The sequence below is a fragment of the Idiotropiscis lumnitzeri genome, unplaced genomic scaffold (genome assembly GCF_059441095.1).
Source record: "Idiotropiscis lumnitzeri isolate Australia: NSW breed Sydney's pygmy pipehorse unplaced genomic scaffold, RoL_Ilum_1.0 HiC_scaffold_75, whole genome shotgun sequence".
Lineage (NCBI taxonomy): Eukaryota > Metazoa > Chordata > Actinopteri > Syngnathiformes > Syngnathidae > Idiotropiscis > Idiotropiscis lumnitzeri.
Window position 1 is genome coordinate 813,562 of NW_028283613.1, and position 23,946 is coordinate 837,507.

At 42.1% G+C, this 23,946-nt stretch overlaps 1 long non-coding RNA gene across 1 annotated transcript; it reads right to left on the minus strand.

Annotated features, from left to right (window-relative positions):
- Positions 1 to 2,190: 2,190 nt before the first annotated feature.
- LOC148315625 (uncharacterized) lies at positions 2,191 to 3,403 on the minus strand. The gene is made up of 3 exons (XR_015840746.1): positions 3,099 to 3,403; positions 2,479 to 2,532; positions 2,191 to 2,389 (listed from the first exon to the last, which is right to left on the minus strand). It is a non-coding gene; the product is annotated as an uncharacterized LOC148315625 (long non-coding RNA).
- Positions 3,404 to 23,946: the final 20,543 nt, after the last annotated feature.

A 23,946-nucleotide genomic window follows, 5' to 3' on the forward strand; every position in this document is an offset into this window, starting at 1 on the left:
TCTTTTTTTTGTACAGTCTAAGTGCATGGGGTTATGATAGATCGAATGAGTATACCTTTATGTACTCACTAACATTTATGTTGATCATAAAATGTTGTTTTGATGAAGAAAACTGTTATTTTTTAGAATCAATTGGCTTAGGGCACTTGGGCAAACTACGGCCCGGGGGCCACTTGTGGCCCGTTAAACGTTTCAATCCAGCCCCCCAAACTTGAAAAAAATTAAATGAATAAGCCTTGTTAATGGTTTATTTTCTAAATACTGTGGTTTTTCAAAGACATATATATTGTTGTAATGCTTTTGTTCACTTTCGTTTAAAATTAAATGTATTTTAGGACTCATTGTGCCCCCCCCCTCCCAATCCAAAAGTTTGCCCATCCCTGGCATAGTGGATGGGCCGAGGAGTTTAAAAGGCACACATCATGCATTTTTCAGTCAGTTTTAGCCAGGGCTTGGTATGGGGAAGACCAGCTGGTTTACATGTAATCATTAAATTTTCCCAAGTTTTATTTAAGTTAATTGGACAAAACAAAAAAAACGCAATATTCTTCTGCCAGAGAGTATGTAATATTCTTCTGCCATTTTATTGTAGAGGGCCATTTTGAGCCCCTAACAATATTATTCAACCAAGAGATCATGAGTCGTCGCCCACTTACTTTCTGAAGTCAGCTGGGATGTCACGGCTGTGACCCTCGTGAGGATAAAGTGGTTCAGATGGAAAAGTAGGACTAAGGGCTTTTTCTCAGGTTTCCATGCGCAAATCCATGTATATTAGGTTAATTGGAGACTCTAAATTCTCTACTCATCAAATGACATTCGTGACCCTGATGGATAGATAAAATAGATTATTAATCTGCCATGGGAAGTCCAAGGTGTCTGGTAGAAAGAAATGCATTCATACACTCATTACACAGTCAACCAAGCAAAGACACAAAGCCTAGGGCAGGGGCGGGCAAACTTTTTGATTGGAGGACCACAATGGGTTCTAAAATATGACAGAGGGGCCGGACCAGGAGCAGATGGATGGAGTGTTTTGGAAACCTCACCTCATCTGAGAAAAAAAATACATTTAATTTTAAATGAAAGTGAATAAAAGCATTCCAACAATAATATTTGTCTTTGAAAACCACAGTGTTTAGAAAATAAAACATTAACAAGGTTTATTCATTAAATTTTTTTCAAGTTCGGCGGCCCGGATTAAAACTTAACGGGCCGCATGTGGCCCCCGGGCCGTAGTTTGCCCTCGCCTGGCCTAGGGCATAAACACATACATGTAATATCCAATCCGCTTATTCTCACAAGGATAGCGTGCTGGAGCCTACCCAGCTGTCAACGGACAGTAGGCGGGGCACACCCTGAAGTGGTTGCCAGCCAATCGCAGGGCACGCAAAGACGAACAACCATCTGCGCTCAAACTCACTCACAAATGCAACCTCCACACAGGAAAGCTGGGTCCCGGGATCGAACCCTGCACCTTGGGACTGCGAGCCGGATGTCCTAACCAGTCTTAACTCATTAAATACCAGCCATTTTCACTGGAGCAACCCGCTCAATCCCAGCGTTTTCCTGGGTTTTGACTAATATTGCAAGGCCCACAGAATATAGTATTCTAATGCTATATAGACATGGAGCACACCCGAAGAAAGATGAGACTCTCTTCTTTCAACAGAAAAAAATGTTTGTTCCTATCTTTTTCCATTCTTGAGCAATCGGCATTTGAAAATAGCTAAATTTCATGAAAACTCCAATCCCTGGGGAAAAAACTGAGAAAATGAGCTTTTTGTAAACTGATGCATTTTGACCATAATTTGAATTTTGACACTATTATTTATGGCTTTTATGACACCTCTAACATCTAAATAATGCATGCCTTCTATAAAATAACAAAAAAAAGCACAAAAAATGTTTTTGATCAAATAAATTTATTTGCACATAACACTAAACGACTGAACTGTTGAACTATGTACAAAAATGAAATACATCAGTGTCATACATACTTTTTTTTTGTGTGATATAAAATAAAACAGTTGCCTTGATGCAAGGGCACACAACATAGTTCACACCACATTCTTGTTTCACTCCGTTTGCCTTTGCACAAACAGACCCGACACTTTCGTTGTGGTCTGGCTTTGCTGGTCCGTGGAAAATAGGCGAGCTTGTGTTTGTCCACTGGGGTTTGTGTGAAAATAATTGTCTGGGAAGTGATTGCTGGCATCCGCGATGTGCTGCAGAAGCTCATCCGTGAGAAACAGCTGCAGGAAATCAGCTGGCTCCTCAGACTCCAAATGGGCAGCGGCATTCAGTGGTCCAGGGGTTGCTGTAAAGTCGATTTTCCTCGGTTGCCATCCAGTGTGACGCCATCCGGAACCACTGCTTCCTGATGCACAACCTGTAAATTACAGAAATACAAACAATTGGAAATATATATTTATTGCTGCATTTTATTGCTGGCGTGTGAAGTTTCATATTATAATTTACCTTTCTTTACACCAACAAGACGAGGAGGAACTTTCTTGCCGCGGGATGCACAATCTGTGAATTTTAGAAAGTATGCATGATTACCACACCATTCAGTATTGTTGTTTCCTCGTCGGGGAGGAGATGCGCTCGCGCGTAACTGCACATTTACGCGACATTTTCTGCCCGCAAGATGCATGATATGTACAATAAAAGCATGAGGGCTAAAACCACATGTTCAATGGTAACTTGCGAGCGTTTACTTCCTCGTCGGCGAGGACTTACGCTCGCGTGTAATTGTGCAATAGGCGCCCGGACGAGAAAGTCAGCGAGCAAGCTTGCGTCTAACTGCACATTTACGCGACATTTTCTGCCCGCAAGATGCATGATATGTACAATAAAAGCATGAGGGCTAAAACCACATGTTTAATGGTAACTTGCGAGCGTTTACTTCCTCGTCGGCGAGGACTTACGCTCGCGTGTAATTGTGCAATAGAGGCGGCCGGATGAGGAAGTCAGCGAGCAAGCTCGCGTCTAACTGCACATTTACGCGACATTTTCTGCCCGCAAGATGCATGATATGTACAATAAAAGCATGAGGGGTAAAACCACATGTTCAATGGTAACTTGCGAGCGCTTACCTCCTCGTTCGGGGGGGATCTGGTGAGGACTCTCAGCTGCTTTGGCTATTGTCCGAAGGCAGGCGATGCAGGCCGCAAGGCACGCGCACCCTCTTTAGACGCCGTTTTGTTGTGACGACGACGAAGCGTCATCCTCTCAACCAAAGCGTCTCCATCGCCTTGATGCTTTTAGGAAGCTTTTTTTTTACAAAAAAGCATTCCTCGATCGTCATTTGCTTGGAGGATTTCATTGCTAACGCTACTAATGCGACTGCTGCTAGTGCTGCCGATGCTGCTGCTACCCACGCTGCTCTCCACACTTATAAGTCTACCCCAGGATCCCGCCCCCCCATTTGTACCTCTGGCGCAGATTCAAGGCGGATCTTTTGCACCTCTGCCCCCTGCTGGGTGATTTTTACATGATTCACAATGCGGACAAGGCTGATTCTCAGTCAGAGGTTGCATCAGACCCTTATGTACACTATGACGTAAAAAAGACAGGAAACGTACTTATACGTCTTTGGTAGAGGGCGCCATTGCATTAAAAGACGTCTTTGTACGTCTAAGGGAGTAAATGAGTTGAACAAAGTACAGGGTCCTTCACCTGACTACAGATGATCTTCTGGGGACTTTATTTGGTTTTAATCACTTTTGGGGTCTGTATCTATGCACACTCCCTGGTTTTGCTACCTTCCCGGGTACCACATACACACTGCTTAGTTTCTCTGCCTTCGTGGGTACCACATACATATTGCTTGGTTTCTCTGCCTTCCTGGGTACGACATACACACTGCCTGGTTTTGCTACCTTCCTGGGTACCAGTCACACAAACGTCAGACGACTCAGCACATACCGACTGTCTCAGCACTACACACTTTCACTCCAAGGCAGTGCTGTGAACCAACTTACTGACAAGAGGTAGTATTTAGAATTTTAAAAAGTGCTTGAAAGGTTTTGTTCATGTAAAACCAACAGATTATGACATTATTATTATTATTTAAATCAGTATTAAACAGCATCAGCATAGGTTAAAGATATTATACAGACTATATACGATAAAAAAATACTAAACCACCCTTGCTTTTCCGTCATTTCTTGTATAAGTTAACACACAGATGTATAACATTTGTTTATACAAATATAACGATTAAAAAGTAGCTGATTAGAGTTTTAATTTTGTATTCATTAATCTGTAATAAAAATGGACATATTTTGGTTAATAAAATTAACAAGAAATAAAAGTAAAGGGTGTTCTAATACTTTTTTCAAGATTGTCCTAACATACATTTAATGTTTACAGTATATGTCTTCGGAAGAAGCGCAGCATTAGATTTTTTTTTTTGTTCTCTCTCTTTGACTTCTGAATTTGAATTTCTGTCACAGATGTGCTTGAATTCTATTTTGGATGATTTGTGTTAAACTGCACAAATATTTGAAGAGCCATAGAATTCAAGAATCACACCAGTGCTGCTACTCCTCCGAACGGGTGAACGCCCTTGATTAACAACCTGCGTTGAGGTGGCTTTTGAGATTCGTGGTGTGGGAGAAAAATCTCTGAAGGCATTCTTAGACTTCAAGAGAGGGTCCACAATTTTCAAAGATTCACTTCCGTCTGAATCAGAGGCCTCACTTGTATCCGGAATATATTCATCTCCACTGTCATCTGAGTTGGAGTAATAATGCTTATCCATTCCAAAGTCAGCCTGTTTTTTTAATCTAAAAAACAACAACAACAACGAAATATAAAGGATAGAAGGCAGGAGACCAATAAAATATATGCAATTTGCTTGTAAGATTCCCTGAAATCTATATGGGTTGTTTACCTGTATACTTTTGGTCCTCCTGAGCCTTGGGATAGTAATATGGTCTGGGTCTGAGGCACAAAGTTCAGGGGCAGGATTTGACAATGATTCGTCAGAATCTGTGTCGTTATTCCAAGGAAGATTCAGCCCATATTTTTTGTCCAAGGGAGGAGACTGGGTTGCATCAGAGTCCAAGAGAAAATTGAGAACCCATTAAATACTTAATCCCCAGAGGAATCTGCACAGAAAAAGGTCTTAATTCTATTTGAAAAAAAAAAAAACTAAAATATTGATGAATGATATTATGACAAAATAATGTAATAACAAAATTAGAATGATTTTAGGAAATTATTTGCAAAACCAAAACATTGTGGTACGATAATAATGCATATAATTATTCTACGCAGCTATATTTAACAAAAACACTTAATTGACCGTAACAAAAAGCTCCCGGGAGGAAAACTACATTAAATGTTTTTTTAACAGGGCAGTGAAAATATTGGAAAATAAAAAAAATAATGAATAAAATAATATGAAAAAAGAATTCAATGTGTATCGATGGACCCATATGAAATACTTATATCGCTATGTACTTATCAGCCATATCGCCCAGCCCAATATGTAACTGCAACTTCAAAACCTCGGGCCATAACAGGATTGTAACATGGAATGCATATCTTCATTCCTAAATTTGTAGATCCCGAGGAGGCTGCTCAATGGTCCTGGTAATGTAAACCTCAACCAATTCGGTCACAGCCAATGTTCTCCATCCTTGTTAAGAAGTTTTGAAATGATTTAATAGATATACTATTGCAAACTATACCAGAATTTTATACATTTTAAACTTTTGATCACAATTTTACCTATTTTCTAAAAATCTGAAGAATCCACATGCCAAATCACCTGCTGTGGACACATAGGTTCTGTTCTGACAGATAATTCAGTTACAGGTTGTGTACTTAAAGCCAATAAGAGGGCAATGCAGCAGTCGACAGCCTGACGAAAGCTTAAGTCTCCCAATGAGAGAACTGTAGTGGCTGGTAGGTTCTTAGATTGTAACATAGTAAAGACATACACTACGCATAACTGTATATCATATGATGATGAGGGAAAATATTATTAGCTACGATTTATGTCCAGATATATTAGAAAACTTGTCCAACCAGCACAGGTCTATCTAACTGTAATTTTAACATCTCAAGACACGACAGGATGACCACATGATACGCATACCTCCTTTTCAGAGTCTGTCAAACCTTGAGAAGGCTGCTTCGATGTTCTGGTGGCATCAACCTCAGCCGATTCAGTCATTGTCGGTTGTCCTCCATCCTAATGAACAAGTTGAATATTAATTTAATGAATTAAAAAAAAGAAAATGGATCAGAATTTTACACATTTTAACGAACAAGTTCACGAATGAAACAAAACCAATTACTTTAGCGCATGACAATTAATCTTCAGTAGAGATATGTTGTGACTGATATTTCAGTCACAGGTTGTCTTTTGAACGCCACCAGGGCCGCAATGGAGCACAGGACAGCCAAAAGTCTTCTTGTCGGACAGCTGTAGTGGCTGGTAGGTTCTAAGATTATAACATAGTAAAGGCACATACAACTCCTAACTGTATTTCATATGATAATGAAGGAAAAGATGATTAGCTATGATTTATGTCAACAATAAAAATGGCTCTACGGGGTCCCCACGAACGCAAACCTGACAGTTGGGTGTCAGATGGCCAACATACCTGACTCGCAATTCAACTCAACTGGACCCCACAACACAAGAAAAAGCTGAGTGAGCCTCAAACCAGACATACACATTCACTGACAAATATCCTGTGACACCAGATATATTAGAAGTCTTGTCTAATCAGCACACGTCTATCTAACTGCAATTTTAACATCTCGAGACACGACAGGATGAGCACACGATACGCATACCTCCATTTCTGAGTCTGTAAAGCCTGGAGGAGGCTGCTTCGATGTTTTAGTAGCATCATAAATTTATTGAATTAATTATATTTGAGGTTGGATTAGATTTTTACACATTTTAAGCCTTAGCCACCCAAAACAAAACATAAGCTCATGAATGAAATAAAACTAATTAATTTCGCCCATGCCAATTAATCTTCTGTAGACACGTGTTGTGACCAGTGTTGTTTTTGGCAGGCATTTTAGATTTTGTCCAAGTCATTTGGACAAAGTGCTGATTTGTTTACATCACATTTAGTCATCCCAATTCGTTATAGTTTTAGTCCAGTTTTAGTCAACGAAAACTAAAAAAAGGGTTTTAGTCCAGTTTTAATCGACGGAAACGCAAAAAAAGTTTTACCCTAGTTTTCGTCAATTTATTCACAAAGGTTTTAGTCCAAGCGGCACGGTGGCCCAACTGGTTAGCATGATGGCCTCACAATATTGAGGTCGTAGGTACGATTCTGGCTCCGGCCTTCCTGCGTGGGTTTCCTCTGGGTAATCCGGTTTCCTCCCATATTCTTAAAACATGCATGGCAAGTTGCTTGGACACTCTAATTGCCCCGAGGCATGAGTGTGAGCGTGGATGGTTGTTCGTCTATGCATGTCCTGCGATTGGCTGGACACCAATTCAGGGTGTACCTCGCCTACTGCCGAAGACAGCTGGGATAGGCTCCAACACCCCCCGCGACCCTAGTGAGGAGAAGCGGTTCAGATAACGGATGGATGGATGGATGGATGGGTTTAAGTCCATTTGAGTTAAAACAAGGCATTCAAGGTTTCCACCCAATAACAAAGACTTTTGGATGGACTACTAAGGATTCTTCATTACAAACAGAAAAAAGTGGCAACAGTGGAATCAATACTCACTGCTCCAAAATAAGCAGAGAAGCAAAACATTTTGTTGGGCAACTGTTGTGGCTTTATTTCACTAAAAGCAACATAAAATAATTTATGAACCACATGCTAACAATTTTGTCTAGTCAACGAAAAAAATTCATGTACATCACGTCATGTTTTCGTCATAAAAGAACCTCGTATAGCTTGTCATCGTCATTAAAAAAGGGGCGTTAACGAAGTATTTTCGTCATAGTCATCAGTGACGAAAACAACACTGGTTGTGACTGATATTTCAGTCCCAGGTTGTCTCCTGAACACCACCAATTGGGCAAGGGCGCGCAGGAAAGCCTGGGGTCTTCTATTTTTACAGTATAGAAAGGCTAAATATCAAATTGAAACAGTGTTTTATATCATGAATATACAGGGTTGGTGCTGGTTCTGGTAGGGAAACCACAACATAAAGATGTCCTTAATTAGTCCCACAATGGGGATATTTGCAATATGGCATATGATGGCCTAACAGGGCCACCGCCCAGAAAGGAGTAACGCAGAACTTTGTAATACTGTCACTCCCTGACCAGTTCGTTGTTCCTGCAGAGCCAAACTTTGACTCAGACCCACAAATTTGAATTACAGATAGTGGACAATGGAGAACTCCCCCAGTCAGTCATCATGTTCAACTTCCATAGAAACTTCACATACATTTATTAGATTGCCAAACTAATTGGAAACTACATCACCAGAACACCACAAGTGGGCTCTGTTATTGTACTTAAAGATGCATCTTACAAACCTGTGTTCTCCAAGGCCAGCTGGTCCATAGTCTTAAGTTATTTCTTCGCCAACATCAATGTCTCGGAGCGCAAACAGACAGAGGTGTGGTCTGTCCTCTGTTGTCATCTTCTTCATTTTACAGTTGGGGTGCATGTGGTCATCATTAACCAGTCTTCCCAGACTGCCATCTTCTTGAGCTGCATCAACACTTAAAATAGATTAAAAAAAAAAAAAACAATTATTCAATCAATGTCAGAAATTAATCTTTGAGACAATCTTGTGTACACAAAACATAAAAATAGGAAATCCACAATTTTTAAATCTAAATCAAATCATACAAGAAATTTCTATTGGAATCAGACCCTATTAACAGCTTGTCTTTGAGACTTCATGATCTATATTTTCATTTGTACAGATTCAACGCATGAATAAAAGTAATTATACATTTTTGCTTAGAGAATGATTTTTCCCCTAACACTTATGGGATGAGTATGTGTTTATTTTTTTAAATAAAAACAAAAATAAGATAACATCTCAATCTTTGCCTCACCTCCAAGTTTTTTCTTGCCGGCGGAAGTCAAACAAAAAGACAGTGCCTCTTCCATCCATCTTCCTGCGTTGAGATTCATCAGAATCTATCAATTTTCCTCTGTACTCCATAATAAAGAATAAAGTCGTCTTTCCTGAAAGGGGCCTTGGTAAATACTCCTTGACCTAGTTAACAGGGAAATCAAGTTAGCTTCGTCATATTTTTAAGCACACAAATAAGGAGTCATCATATTCATTTGGGCCACTATACTAATGTAGGGTGGTTTGAAACATTGCTTCTTGTGAGGGATAGAGCAGAGCCCTTCTTTATGATTTTAAAGGAACAGACCAGCCAAAATTCATTTTCCAGCATTGCATTAGCCAGTATGTATTAGGACTGAAAGTACAAATGTCAATTGCACCTGGTTACGTAAAAAAAAAAACTTTAAGATTATTTAGTTTCAAAACAATGACATACACTGTACACAGTCATATTGGATCGCGTCACGTGATCTCTGTGACGTATTACGTGCTTTACACTAGACTATCAATATCGGACTTGTTCACCGGTCTATTGTGGTATAAAAATGCCGGAGGGCGTCATCAAGTACAGCCTTAATTTAGATAGAACTCCTACCATCAGGTTTCACACTCACTGAAATAACTTGAAACTGACAAAAGTGGCAAAAGAAAAGGTCAAGACACTCTTAATGTAAAATAACCACTTAAAAAACGATGTCAGCTTGGTTATCAGAAAACAATAATATATCTTAGCAAAAGCGTTAACATCATACCTTTAAATTAGTTTATATACTTCGCTTCTAACTCTGCAGTCTTGTCCAGACCCTTGACTGCATGTTCAATAGTATCCTGCTTTGGGGACTTCCTGCATCTCAGGGAAGGCATTGTTTATTCTATAAAGAAAAAAGACAGTATTGTGTTGAGAATTATTAATACTATGGGCTAAATGGAGTTTTAACAATATCAGTGTAAGAAAAATAAATTATAAATTAAAAAAATATCAATTCCTCCATCCCAATTAACGATTTCAACCATAATAGTTTATATTGAAGTTTAAACAACAGACACAGACAGATTTATGCAGTGTGACTACAAAAATCTTACCAAAATTGCATTCACAGTAACCTTTGCTTTAAGAATCATGTAATTAACCAGTGAACATCGTGTCTTACACAAAAATTAATGACAGAAATTATCATGGTACTTGCATTCTGTGGTTCTATAACAAAAGTGCAAGCTGTTAGCTCCGCAAAGCTAACGCAACAAGCTAGCGTCCCTCGTGCTCACATTCAATGCAAACCTGACCACCGGATGACAATACGCGTCGGTTTAGTTCTTTAAATGAGTAAAAGCACCATGACGTTTTATAATTATTCAATGCTTAACTGGAGCTCGTCAATTATGTCGATGTAGGAGCACATGTTTGCTAGGCCAGTGTTGTAGGCCCACATCCATGGTGCTACTTTGTATAGTGTTTTCCACACAACTATCTCTAACTATGAACAAATGCACTCGACGCATGTTTTGAAAAAAACCCAACGAAAAACACTTACCTCTCCGTTTCAACAGCAGTTCGAACTTCGAAGTGGTGATATTCTCCAGCGTTAAGCACCTGCTCGAACTGCGAATAGGTCAAATTCAACAGCGTCTTTTTTCTGTCTTAATAAGGACGCGATGAGAGGAGGAGCGCTTGCCTTTTCGTCAGCACGCCCCGGACGGGTGGTGCTGATTTATCACTCTCTATCTGTGCCCGCCCGCCGGCACGTCGATAGAAAAATAATATTCCTTCAAACATTACTTTCATCTTCTTAACGTTTTGTAGTGAATTTAACAGGTTCACCACTTTTTTCAAATACACCAATGGAAAACAGGTCTTAATCGAGGAAACATACAAAGAGCGTCTCACAAACACCTTATGATGAGCAATGTAATTTGATCACGTTTTTTGTCACTGCCTGGACGTTGGGTTCACTGGCCTGGTGGCAGTGGCTTGTAGACACTGTCACTGAGTGGGAACGGATCTCAAGGTGGGTCAAACTAACCCAAGCAGTGGATCGGTCCGTTTTTTAAATTTATTAATTTTTTTATTTTATGTATTTATTTATTATTTAATACAAGGGCTTCGGCTCACTACCAGTGGGCGGGACCAAAGAATTTGGGTTTCCTTTGAGCTAGGAGGCAGTCAAAGGCAGTCCAATCCCCGGCAACATAAAGCGCCTAGCTCTGGGGACATGGAATGTCATTTCTCTGGTAGGGAATGAACCCGAGCTGGTGTGTGACTAGACCAGTGGTTCTCAATTATTTCCTGTCATGCCCCCCCTACCAAGAAGAAAACAATTCGCACCCCCCCACCACAATTTTCTTTTACATTTCGTACTAATGTACATGTTCTTTGCATATTAATGTTAGATTGTCAATAAAATATCTTACCTTAACAAAGCTAAATTGATAAAAATAAAATATCATTTTGAGAACGACTATTGTGAGGATCTCGAAACTCAGTACTCTGTGGTGCTAATATTGATGAGATGATAAATATGTTGAAGCCACAGAACAAAAAGATTAGATATTGTTTGGAAATTAATGACGTACATAAAGGAATATCAGCCTTGATTGGAGTACATTACTGCATTTAAATTTTTAATAAAAATGAAACAATTATTGATGTTATGACCACTATGAAGAATTTAAAAAACAATATATAGGGATAATTATAGTTTTCATTTTGTTATGTGTAGTCTGTTCATGTTGCATTATTTTTATGACAAAGACGATGGTTAATCGTAGGTTTGTTGCCCAAATGTACCATTACAACCTGATTAATGTTGAGAATGACGAACTCAAACTGGACACTGAAACGTAAAAACACATGGACTTCTTGCCCCTGTCCTCACACGTGCACACACACACACACCATACACGAAGATCCGGGAGGTAAGGACGGCTGTCCTACAGGATGCGGATGGAAGAACAACTGCAGCGGAACAATGCCAGGGATGTCTGGAGGGGCCTGAAGACCATCTCAGGCCACGGACAAGCAGGTAAGACCCAGAAGGGGGGGGGGGCTTCAGTGGGCAAATGAGTTGAACCTATTTTTCAATAGGTTTGATCAAATGTCTGACCCCGCTCAGGCTTCCCTGATGCAGCCCCCACCCACCCCTCCTGCCACTGCGAACAAGACCCTCTCTCCCCCTCTCTCGCCCCTCTCTCTCTCCACAGGCTCCAGTTCCCAGCCTCATCAGACAACCACCACTTCCTCCTGCTCAGCCTTGTTCCTCACAACATCTCAGGTGAAGAACCAGCTGAGGAAGATGAAGGCGAGGAAGGCGGCAGGCCCAGATGGGACCAGCTCCCAGCTCCTCAAATCCTGCGCAGACCAGCTGTGTGGAATCGTCCAGCACATGTTCAACCTGAGCTTGAAGCTGGGCAGAGTCCCCCAGCTGTGGAAAACATCCTGCCTGGTTCCGGTTCCAAAGACACCCCATCCGAAGGAGCTCAACAACTTCAGACCAGTGGCGCTGACGTCTCATCTGATGAAGACCCTGGAGAGACTGGTCCTCGTCCATCTGCGCCCCCTGGTCAGCTCCTCAATGGACCCACTCCAATTTGCATACCAGCCTGGCATCAATGTGGATGATGCCATCATCTACCTGCTCCACACTTCACTCTTCCACCTGGAGAAGGCGGGGGGCACGGTGAGGATCATGTTCTTTGATTTCTCAAGTGCTTTCAACACCATCCAGCCCGCCTTATTGGGAGACAAGCTGGAGCAGGCGGGAGTGGCCCACCACCTCATCACATGGATTCACAACTACCTCACAAACCGGCCACAGTACGTGAGAACACAGGACTGTGTGTCTGACGTGCTCCTCTGCAGCACGGGAGCGCCGCAGGGAACTGTGCTGGCTCCCTTCCTGTTCACCCTCTACACCTCGGACTACAAATACAATTCCACAACCTGTCACCTGCAGAAGTTCTCTGATGACTCTGCGATTGTCGGCCTCATCACTGACGATGACGATCGGGAGTACAGAGGGGTTACGCAGGGGTTCGTGGACTGGTGTCAGCAGAACCGCCTCCAAATCAACGCTGGGAAATCCAAAGAGCTGGTGGTGGATTTCCGCAAGCGTCGGCACTCTCCACCTGCACCAGTGAATATCCAGGGAACAGACGTTGAGAGGGTCTCAACTTACAAGTACCTGGGTGTTCATCTGAACAATAAACTGGACTGGAGCGACAACACAGACGCTCTCTATAGGAAGGGTCAGAGCAGACTCTTCCTACTCAGGCGGCTGAGGTCCTTTGGCGTTCGGGGAACACTCCTCAGGAACTTCTATGACTCGGTGGTTTCATCAGTCATCTTCTATGGAGTGGTCTCCTGGGCAGGAGGCATCTCGGGCCGAGACAAAAAGAGACTGGACAAACTGGTGAGGAGGGCCAGCTCTGTCCTGGGCTGCTCCCTGGACTCTGTGGACTCAGTGGGGGGCAGAAGGATGACGGCAAAACTGTCATCAATGCTGGACAAACCAGCCCACCCATTCAATGACACTCTGAGAACACTTTACAGCTCCTTCAGTGACAGACTTTTACACCCTCGCTGTACCAAAGAGAGATTTCGCCGCTCCTTCCTGCCAACTGCTGTCAGACTTTTTAACAAGAACATTGGGTCAGGCCTACAAACGGGAGGGCATTAGTGCAATTGTGCAGTCCTAGGATGCAATATTAACTACTACTGTACTTTCAGCCAAGGGTGTACTTAAATATTGACCAATGATGTATTTTGTTTACCATTACAGTATTCTTATTACAATACTTCTATCACTGTAGTATTTCTACCACTGCAGGATGTTCACTATTACAGTACTTTTATCATTGCAGTACTTTTATCATTGCAGTATTTTTCTATCATTGCGGTACTTTTACTATTACAGTACTTTTACCATTGCAGTACTTTTACCATTGCAGTACTTTCATCATTGCAGTATTTTTCTATCGTTGCAGTACTTTTACTATTACAGTACTTTTACCATTGCAGTATTTTCTATCATGCAGTACTTTTCTATCATTTCAGTACTCTTACCATTACAGTACTTTTATCATTGGAATATTTTTATGATTGCAGTATTTTCAATCATTCAGTAGTTTTTATCATTACAGCGTTTCCCCCTCCGTATAATGGACAAACATTAGGAGTGTTTCCTTACACTTAGATACGTTTATACTGTGTATATTTGCATGCTTTTTCTGAATGTCTGCTGCTAATGTTATACATTAACGGCTACATTACGCCGCCGACTCTGTGTGATCTATATCTTTGCTGCTGTAACACCTCAAATTTCCCCATTGTGGGACTAATAAAGGACATCTTATCTTATCTTATCTTATCTTATCTCTCCTACAACGAGGCAAGGGCCTCCACCAAGTCACCCCAGGGACAAGTTTTATTCCCTGATGGTCATCAAATTATGAGGATCTCATTCTACGCCGGAAGGGAGGAGGGGAATTTTTCCCTAATGTGAGGTTTTCGCTCCTCCACTGATGATCACACTGTTGTATGATTTCATTATGATGATCTGTCTTAAAGCCGTAAGGACATGATTTTTAAATCCACAACAGGGGGGAAATGTAAGATGGGCTGAGGATAGGTAATCAGTTTGTGTATTCATAATCATGTTTTTATACACTCATTAATGTTGAACACACACAGAGACACTTACTTGTTATTTTAACACACACACACACAGACACCGTATCCTGAAGATGTGTTTAGTTAAACTGACCTTGGGTTATGATTTTCTGCCTGCTGGAGTCCCTGGTGATTAGTTATTGATGCTTTAGTTAAACTGACCTTTATACCGTGAGTTATTGATGTTTTCTGTCTCTTGGTGATTAGTTGTTGATGCTTTTCTGTCTTCTGGTGATTAGTTATTGATGAGTTAGTTTCAATAAAAAGGCAGAACGGAGGGTGAGAGTCAGAGGGTGTGCGGGATTGAACTGGCAAGACGGCTGTTTCACCTCCTGGCTCCCTCTCCCATTCTGAATGGCACAAAACGAAAACTTTAGTAAGTTATTTCAGTCTAAAAAAGGCGTCAGGGCATTTTTAAACCGGACAGTAAGTCGCCACTGTCTTGGTTCCTTTTTGTGCCTTGACCCATACCGGAATTATTGAAAGGATGCAGTCCTATTTACAGGCCCCAGTGACACCCCAGGTTTCTGTTGTTTGTACGAGGGCGCTTAATAGGTACTGCTATTCACAATCGTCTTAGGCTGTTTCTTTGCAGAAGTTTATGGACAATGTGTAGTGCTGTAGGATGCAGTCTAGAGCATTCTTCACATTGAAGCTTTTGTTTCCAGCAACTGCTAATGCGACCGTGCATCAAACATGCAAAACACAGACCCTTGCTCCTCAAGAAGTCAATCTTATCCTTGTGATGCTTTCTCCTAAATTCCTTACCAATTGTGAGACTGTGTTGCTCTCCATTACAATTAGCACATGGTTTGGCAATAGCATCCACTGAAACAGGTTCTGCCTTTGGCGTGGTGGTTTTGTTGTTTTCCATCTTGGCGGGCACAATGACTGTTGTGAAGACTTTCTTTGATTTTGTTGTTTCTGTGTGTTGTGATTTTGTTTTCTGTTTTATAGAAATCTTTCGTGCTTGTCAACAAAATCCTTAAACTTCACTCTTCTATTTGTTCTTTCTTGGAGATTGCAGGCAAATTTTCTCCAAGATTCTATAAGTCTGTATGGAAGTTTGTTTGCCAATGCCTTTATATTAGCCATGTTGTCCAAGTCCTCCATGTAATTAACATCTGCCATTATGTTCGAACAGCCCATAAGGAATAATGTGAAAGACTGAAGTGCAACACCATCTTCAGACTTGATTGTTGGCCAATCCATGGCTTCCTTTAAATATGCTTCTGCTATCATGAAGTCATCACCATAAAACTCCTTCAAGATTTGTTTTGCTTTGGTATATCCTGTCAGAGGTTCCATATGGATGCAGCTCTTCACCAACTCATGTGGTTGTTCACTAGTATACTGCAGCTAAAATTGAAGATGATCACGGTTATCACTTGTACGGCCTTCAATCCCATGTTCAATGGCACCTATACAGGTTTTATAATGCAGAGGGTCGCCTGTAAAACGTAGGAATGGAAAGTTCGGGAAGAAGCGATGCTTTTTGACTCTTTGCTAAGTATTCTGCGACACTGGCTTGCTGTGAGATTGCGTGGCAAAGGCCATCAAGCACATGTCCCTGTTGTTCTCTACTTTCTGTCTGATGTGGAAATCTAGCCATTGGAATAGTCGAAGTGGGAGCATTTCAGGTCAACACTGCTTGTTGCTCTGATAGGCTGTGATGGTAATTGAATGTTTTTCCTTGTTTAAATTGTAACACACTCATCAGGAATGTGGATACCATCCTCCTGGGTATTTTCATATCTTCTCAAGACATCCAATTTAGCATCAGACTCAGGGAGTGCCGTTTGCATTGCATGCATTTCCTTCTTTGCTTTAATTGCAGCTTCTTCTTGCTCAAGTGCCAACCTTTGTTGTAAATCAGCAGCCTTTGCCTTTAAACATGCTCGTTCCATTTGAGCCTTTAATTTAATTGAAGACGTTGACAGAAGTGAGCTTCTGTCTGTTAGATTCTTTACTTCTACTTCTATGGGTGTAGTTAGTTGATGCAGATCTACTATCAGCAGGTGATATTTGTTTATTGCATCCTTCCTCTGCACGTTTCAAAACGTCCTTCTTCCATTGCTCACATTTCCATTAATTACATTTTTTGGATCAAACCAGTTATTTTGGTCATCGGCAAAATCCTCTTCAGTCTTTAAATTTTGCAGACCGGAATTGAGGTCCACAAATTCTTGCTCCATGCCGCTAAAGCAAACACGAACCTCAGTTTTTTACAGCGTCAACATTTGCATCATCCTCCATCAATTGTTCAATTTGACGTTGCATGGAGGTCAATTGAGCAAATTTGCAGCTGCGTGCCTGCATCCGTTTAGGCTTGTGATCTTCTACAGCTTTTCTCCGTCATTTTTAATGTCCGCTTTCCACTGTCTTGTTCCTCCATGTCAATCCACAATGAAGCAAACAAAAACGTCAAACTGACTGTAGCGTCTCAATTTGTAGGTCAGCCGAATGACGATCAAAGTTTTAAGCAGTTTACTCACGCACCTGTTACGTGCGCGTCCTTGTTAACTCGCGATGCTTGTCAAGTATGGACGCATGCTAACAGCTAGCAGCTCATTGTCCCGACTGGAAAGTTGCTCCTTAGCTGTGATGTGCCTAGGGTTACACTATCTATCATTAACAAACACAGCCAGCCCTCCTCTTTCCTCTTACCGCTTTCCAGTGTCCTGTCCGCAAGTAGTATTTGGAAGCCGTCAAATTCCACAACGGTGTCCGGCGTTAGCTCTGTTAGCCATGAATCCGTGAACATCAGCAAGCTAGCTCATTGGAAGTTCCTCTCGTGCCGCGTTAGCGCTGTTAGCTCGTCCATTTTCTTGGGAAGGTATCTAACATTTCCCATAAAAACGGACGGGAGGACGGGGTGGTCACGCCTCCTCTTTGCCTGGCGTTTCGCCCCCGCGCGACATCCCCCGTCTCTTCCTCCTCAACTCGTGGGGGATATCGGGTCTCGCTCCGGGAGTCGGCACGGGGTTAGCACGAAGTGCTAACAGCTGATCTCTTGTGTAAACGATTGATCCGTAGCTCCCAGTGACATCTCCGGACACGATCACGCAAAAAACAGCCCTCAGCAGCAATAAAACCACCGCAATTTGGATGTCCATTGCTGCGATGAGGTAAAATAAATAAAACTGGGTAAAGGGAAAAACACGCGAAAAAGGCTCAAATAGTGAGCCGTGCTGCTCTAGCAGGTAGCCACTCGCGTGGCGACGGAACCGGAAAAACAAATGTGGTCCCATCAAAATCTGATTGGATATTTAAAAATAAAAGCGTGAAAATTTGCTTATTTGTCTGTCGTCACCAATGATTAAAAAAATTAAAATCATTACAAAATCCTCAAGCTATCGTGATACCAGACGAGTTCTGCGGGACACCAGACCACCCCAGTTGTCCACAAAAAGTGGTCACTTCAAAATTTGATGTGGCATTTCAAAATAAAAAAATCACCTGAAATATGCACTGTGATCAACACTGATTTAAAAGAAAAATCTTTAAAAAATATCCTCAAACTATCGTGATACCAAACCAGGACTGGGGATACTAGACCACACCAGCTGTCCACCAAAAGTGGTCACATCAAAATGTGATGTGGCACTTCAAAATAAAAGTAGCCTGAAATTCGCTTATTTCACGGTCATCACCACTGAGTTAAAAAAAAACATAGCTCGAGCTTTCGTGATACCAGACCAGTTTTGTGGGACACGAGACTACCCCAGCTGTCCATAAAAAGTGGTCCCATTGAAATCTAATTTGTAATTTCAAACTAAAAGTTGCCTGAAATCTGCACATTTCACTGTCATCATGCCTGACTTTAAAATTTCATTAAAAAATATCCTCTAGCTATGGTAATACCAAACCAGGTTTGGAGGACACTAGACAACACAGCTTTCCACCAAAAGTAGTCCCATCAAAATGTAAGGAGGCATTTTAAAATAAAAGAGCTGGAGCTGTCGTAATACCAGACTAGTTTTGTTGGACACTCGACGACCCCAGCTGTTCATCAAAAGTGGTCCCATCAAAATCTGGTGTAATTTCACAATAAAAAAAAAAACACCTGAAATATGCACATTTCATTGTCATCAACACTGATTTTAAAATAATCATTTCAAAATACCCTCGAGCTATCGTGATATCAGACCCATTTTGGGGGACACTAGACAACCCCAGTTGTCCATCAATTGCGGTCCCACCAAAATGTGATACGGCATTTCAAAATAAAAGTAGCCTGAAATCAGCATACATCACTGTTATCAGGCCTGACTAAAATATCATGACAAAATATCCTCCAGCTATCATGATACCAGACCAGACATATTTCACTGTCATCACCATTGATTTTAAAAAATTAATTAAAAACTAGAGCTGCGAGCAGCTATAAAGGGCCCTCGCCACCCGGACAACGTTGGGGTACTGGCACGTTGGAAATGTGAAATATTTCCGAGAAATAACGTGAGGAATCTTCAAGAGGAATTTGCTTGTAGTTAAAGTTAGAGCAGCTTTTGTTTTCAAAGCCTCGTCAATGTTTGAAGTAAATTTGTTGGCAGGCACTACAGGTGCATCAAATCAAAGACTAATAGACTGAAAAACATTTTCTTTCCGAGCGCCATCACCATTCTGAACTCTCACACACATGCACACACACACGACCACCCTTACCTTGCTGAACAGCGACGTATTGTGTTGTATTTCTCCAATTTCATACTATTTTCCATCACAATATTTATTCTCTTATTTATCTAATTTATATATTTGATTAAATTATTGTTGTATTGCACTGGAGAGGGGAGCTCCCTAATCTTGTTGCACACTGTACAATGACAATAAAAGGATTTCGGATTCTGATAAATTTAGAATGGCCGACTTCCTGTTCAATTTAGCATACGGCTCCATGAGACTTTTTATTAGGTCTTGGCTTTGTACACACTTCATCAAATTTTCAGTTTGGTGAAACAGAGATATGGGGCTGTTTTTTTTTGTTGTTTTTTTTTTCTAGGGGGCGATAGCGAGCCATTTTTAAACAACTGTACGACAAAATAATAAAATATTGTGAATATTGAATCAACTCCCGGTTGGGTGGACGCTGGCACGTTTGGCTGCCACTGCTCACCGGTAACTCTCAGAAATTTTTTGGATCCGCTTGTTGTACCTGCTTTAGCAGTTTACAATCCCTCCAGTTACAGTGATTTTATTTATTATCTGTATGTTGAGCGATCCCGATTCTCATGAATGCCACCCACCGATTGCATAGTCGCTGACGCGTCTACTGTGGCTAAAGTTTAGCTTACCTATCAAAGTTAGCACCTTATGTACAGGGTAAGTTTGGGATTTTTTTAGAGCATGAGCAGGGGAGTTTTTAAGCATTTAGTCCATTGTGGTGAACCGCCCCCATTTAAGTAAATTCAAAATGGCCGACTTCCTGTAAAACCTAGCGCATGGCTCCAAGAGACTTTTTTGTAGGTCTTGGCCTTATACATACTCCATCGAATTTACAAAAAGTAGGTGAATCACTCAACCAGGGCTGAAGTTTTTGAATATTTCTAGAGGGCCATGGCAAGCCATTTTAAAAAAGCTGCACATTCCATTCCGCAGGATTGCTATGGACATTGTGGGTCCTTTGACAAAAAGCAGTGGTGTAGTGTGTGACAACGCCACACGTTTCCCAGAGGCATTTCCATTGCGCACAATCACTGCTCCGGCAGTACTTTGTGCCTTGGTGCAACTCCTTTCCAGAGTTGGCATACCAGATGAGATTCTAACAGACCAGGGAACCAATTTCACTTCAAGGTTAATGCAACTGTTCAACAAACAACTGGGCATCTCCGCCATCAAAACCACTCCATACCACCCATAGACTGATGGACTAGTGGAAAGGTTCAATCAGACCTTAAAGAAGATGCTCCAGAAATTTGTGGATGATACTGGAAAAGACTGGGACCGGTGGCTGCCCTTTTTGCTGTTTGCCTATCGCGAAGTTCCTCAGGCGTCAACAGGTTTCTCTCCCTTTGAACTCTTGCATGCTTGGGAGGTTCAGGGGCCATTGGACTTGCTCCGAAAGGCCTAGGAGGCACCTTCCACCACGTGAAGTGATCGGGGGGTGGTGAAATTTGTGCTGGAAATGAGGGAGAGACTGGCCAGGTACCAGTAGGAGGCAGAGGTCAACCTGCGGGAGGCCCAGAAAAGCCAGAAGACCTGGTATGACCAGCAAGCTCGCCACCGGGAGTTTAAACCCGGCCAAAAAGTATTGCGGCTTCTCCCCACATGCAACAACAAGCTTTTAGTAAAGTGGCAGGGGCCATATGAGGTCACCCGGAAGATGGGTCCAGTGACCTATGAGATTTTCCATCCGGAGAAGAAAAAAAATAAACAAACTTATCATGTGAACCTCCTCAAAGAGTGGAAGGAGCGTTCAAACCAGGCTCCAAAGGAGGTCATACTCGCGCGGAAGGTGGAGGAGGACGACGACGACGACAAGGACGAGGACGACGACAATGATGATGATGATGATGATGATGACGAGGCAGAGCTGGAGTCCTCGACGACGACAGATGCGCCTGCACTGGCACGTCGGAAACCCAAGCAAGTCACAGAGATGTGCTTAATTTTCAAGACGGTGCCTTCTCTTTTTTCCGCCAGCCCAGGGAAGACGACGGTGGTAGAACACGTCATTCGTCTCAAAGAAGGATTACCAATTCGTCAGCGCCCCTACCGAGTTCCGCAACACTTGGTGGAGAGACTAACCAAGGAGCTCCAGGAAATGCTGAAGCTTGGAGTCATTGAGCCTTCCAAGTCGGAGTGGTGCAGTCCGGTGGTTATCATCTCCAAGAAAGATGTGTGCTGATTTAGAAAGAGAGTGAAAGACGTTTAAGAGAAGAAGCAGAAAGTACTTAATATGGAGATAAAGAAAGACGAAGAAACAGGAGCGAGAAAAAAAGGAGGAAATGCACCAGCCGAGGATCAAAGAGACAGTGACAGTGAAAAAGGAAGTCAGGGTGAGAGAGCTGAGGAGGAGGGCCAGCGAGAAAAGGAGCCGGGATTGCCTCAACAAGTGGACAACAGCGCCCTGGGAAGCCTGCCACAAGAGATGAATGCAAAGCGGCCTGCCAAACAATCACACCAATCCAAGATAATATGCGTAAATGGGCTGCGGGCCTCACGACCACCCCGTCAGCACCGATCTTCTACCAAGGACGTGGAAGAGGAAGAGGACACCTGCCAACAAAAGACGACGTCTGCTACAACTGTAGGAAACATGGCCACTTTGCTCGAAACTGCCGTCAACCACCCAGGAAAACCGATTACAATTTACACAGACAGAATCAAGTTTGATAAGAAATTTGTGATTTGTCAGGACCAGTCGTGAAAGCAACGGAGGATCACGTGACGTAAAAAACAAACAAAAAAAGCAAGTGGAGAAGCAGTTCTACATGAACGTGCGTTTTACTTATTAGGCCGTGATACACTGACACAATTGGACCTTAATATCAGAGTCAATAAGCAAGGGCGAATTCAAACAAACGTCAAAACTTTAAAAGGGCACATTATTATCGGTTGCTACATTTGGAAGAACAAAATAGGACGTCAATAAATTATTAGAAGTAGCTCACAATAGAGTCTGTTTGGGCGATGACGTGCAACACATGGTTAGTCTGCAAGGGACTATCAGATACAATGTATCAAAAGTAAGTGAAAACGCAACTATGGTTTCGTGCACCACCACATGCAACACTTGCACCATTCTCATGGAAAGACTCTCCCTGCTGGAGGGACGTGTCCGCCAGCTAGAGCAGAGTAATGTGGTAAGCGTAAATGTGGCGGACAGCACCGATTAGCATTGGCCGTAAACGGCTTGCTAATCGCGTTGAGCCTGTTAAGACACAGAGCAGTTCCATTCCACCTCGGTCTCCTGGCTCCCGCACTTTAGTGAAAGGTGACTCCATTACTCGATACATTAAGCTTGAAAATCCAACCACAGAATGTGTATTGCTGGGGCCAGAGCACCCGACATTGAAGCTAATCTTATGGAGCTAGCACGCAAGAGACCTAGACACCAGCGCAGTGCAAACAACGCTAGCTATTCAGATATAGTAATACACGTCGGCTCCAATGACACTAGTGTTACTGCCGTTTCAATGATACGCTGGCTAAAGAAAGTTTTAACGCGCACTCACTCACCATGGGTTGAAGTTGCGATGACGTTCGCTCGGCTTCACTGGTCTTGATGTTGATGTGTAGTTATGTATGTCACGTCAAACAGTCAAGGGTTAGTCTTAATCGTAGTCATTTCAGTCCAGATGTCATGCCGTGAAGTCAAGTAAATCAAATAAATAAATCAATGGCTACGGTCTTCCAAACTTCAAATCAAAAACATCCGCGCATATGCGGTAATCAATACAATATACTATCTTCTATCTTCCAGTTTGTACATAAATAATGCGTCTTGAGTAAGTGCGGTTGAAAAACGGTATCCGACCAGCGTTCCCCCACCTGTCCTGCATTTGTTATTTATGGATGAACGCAACCAGTGCTGACGTCATCAATTGCCCTAGTGGTGGTGTTGCCATACTGCATTACTCAAAAGAAAACTGCTCCAACAACTAGGATGAAGCAATCAGAGATCACAAAGAAAAAACATAGCAAGGACTTGTGATCTCGCCAGAAAGATGAGTCTGAGTCGAGTAATTGTCTCTGGCCCCTTGCCTGCGAGAGGCAATGATGAGAAAGATGGGGGTGTAGCCCTCATTTCCGAATTTAATCTAAAACTTAGTCCTCGTCCTAGCAATTCCTTCAAAACATTTGAAGTTCTCATTATGCGATCCACGGCCGCACTGCCGTTTTATCTTGCCGTTTTTTACCGTCCCCCTGGCTCTTACTCAGGCTTTTTAGATGAATTTTCTGAATTTGTGGCTGATTTGGTAACTCATGCGGATAATATATCATGGGCGACTTCAACATTCATATGAATCTCCCGTCGGAACCACTTACCGTGGCGTTTCGGACAATAATTGATATGTTTGGTTTCATGCAAATAATAGATGAAGCAACGCATATAAATGGTAACACGTTAGATTTGGTATTAACCCGGGGCTTAGCATCCTCAAAAATAATTGTATTACCATATACTAGTGCTATAGCTGACCATTACTTAATCAAATTTGAAGTCTTGGCGCATTGCCATCGTTCTGACCATGATCAAAGCTATAGCAGCCGCAACATTAGCTCCTTAACCACCGCTGCGC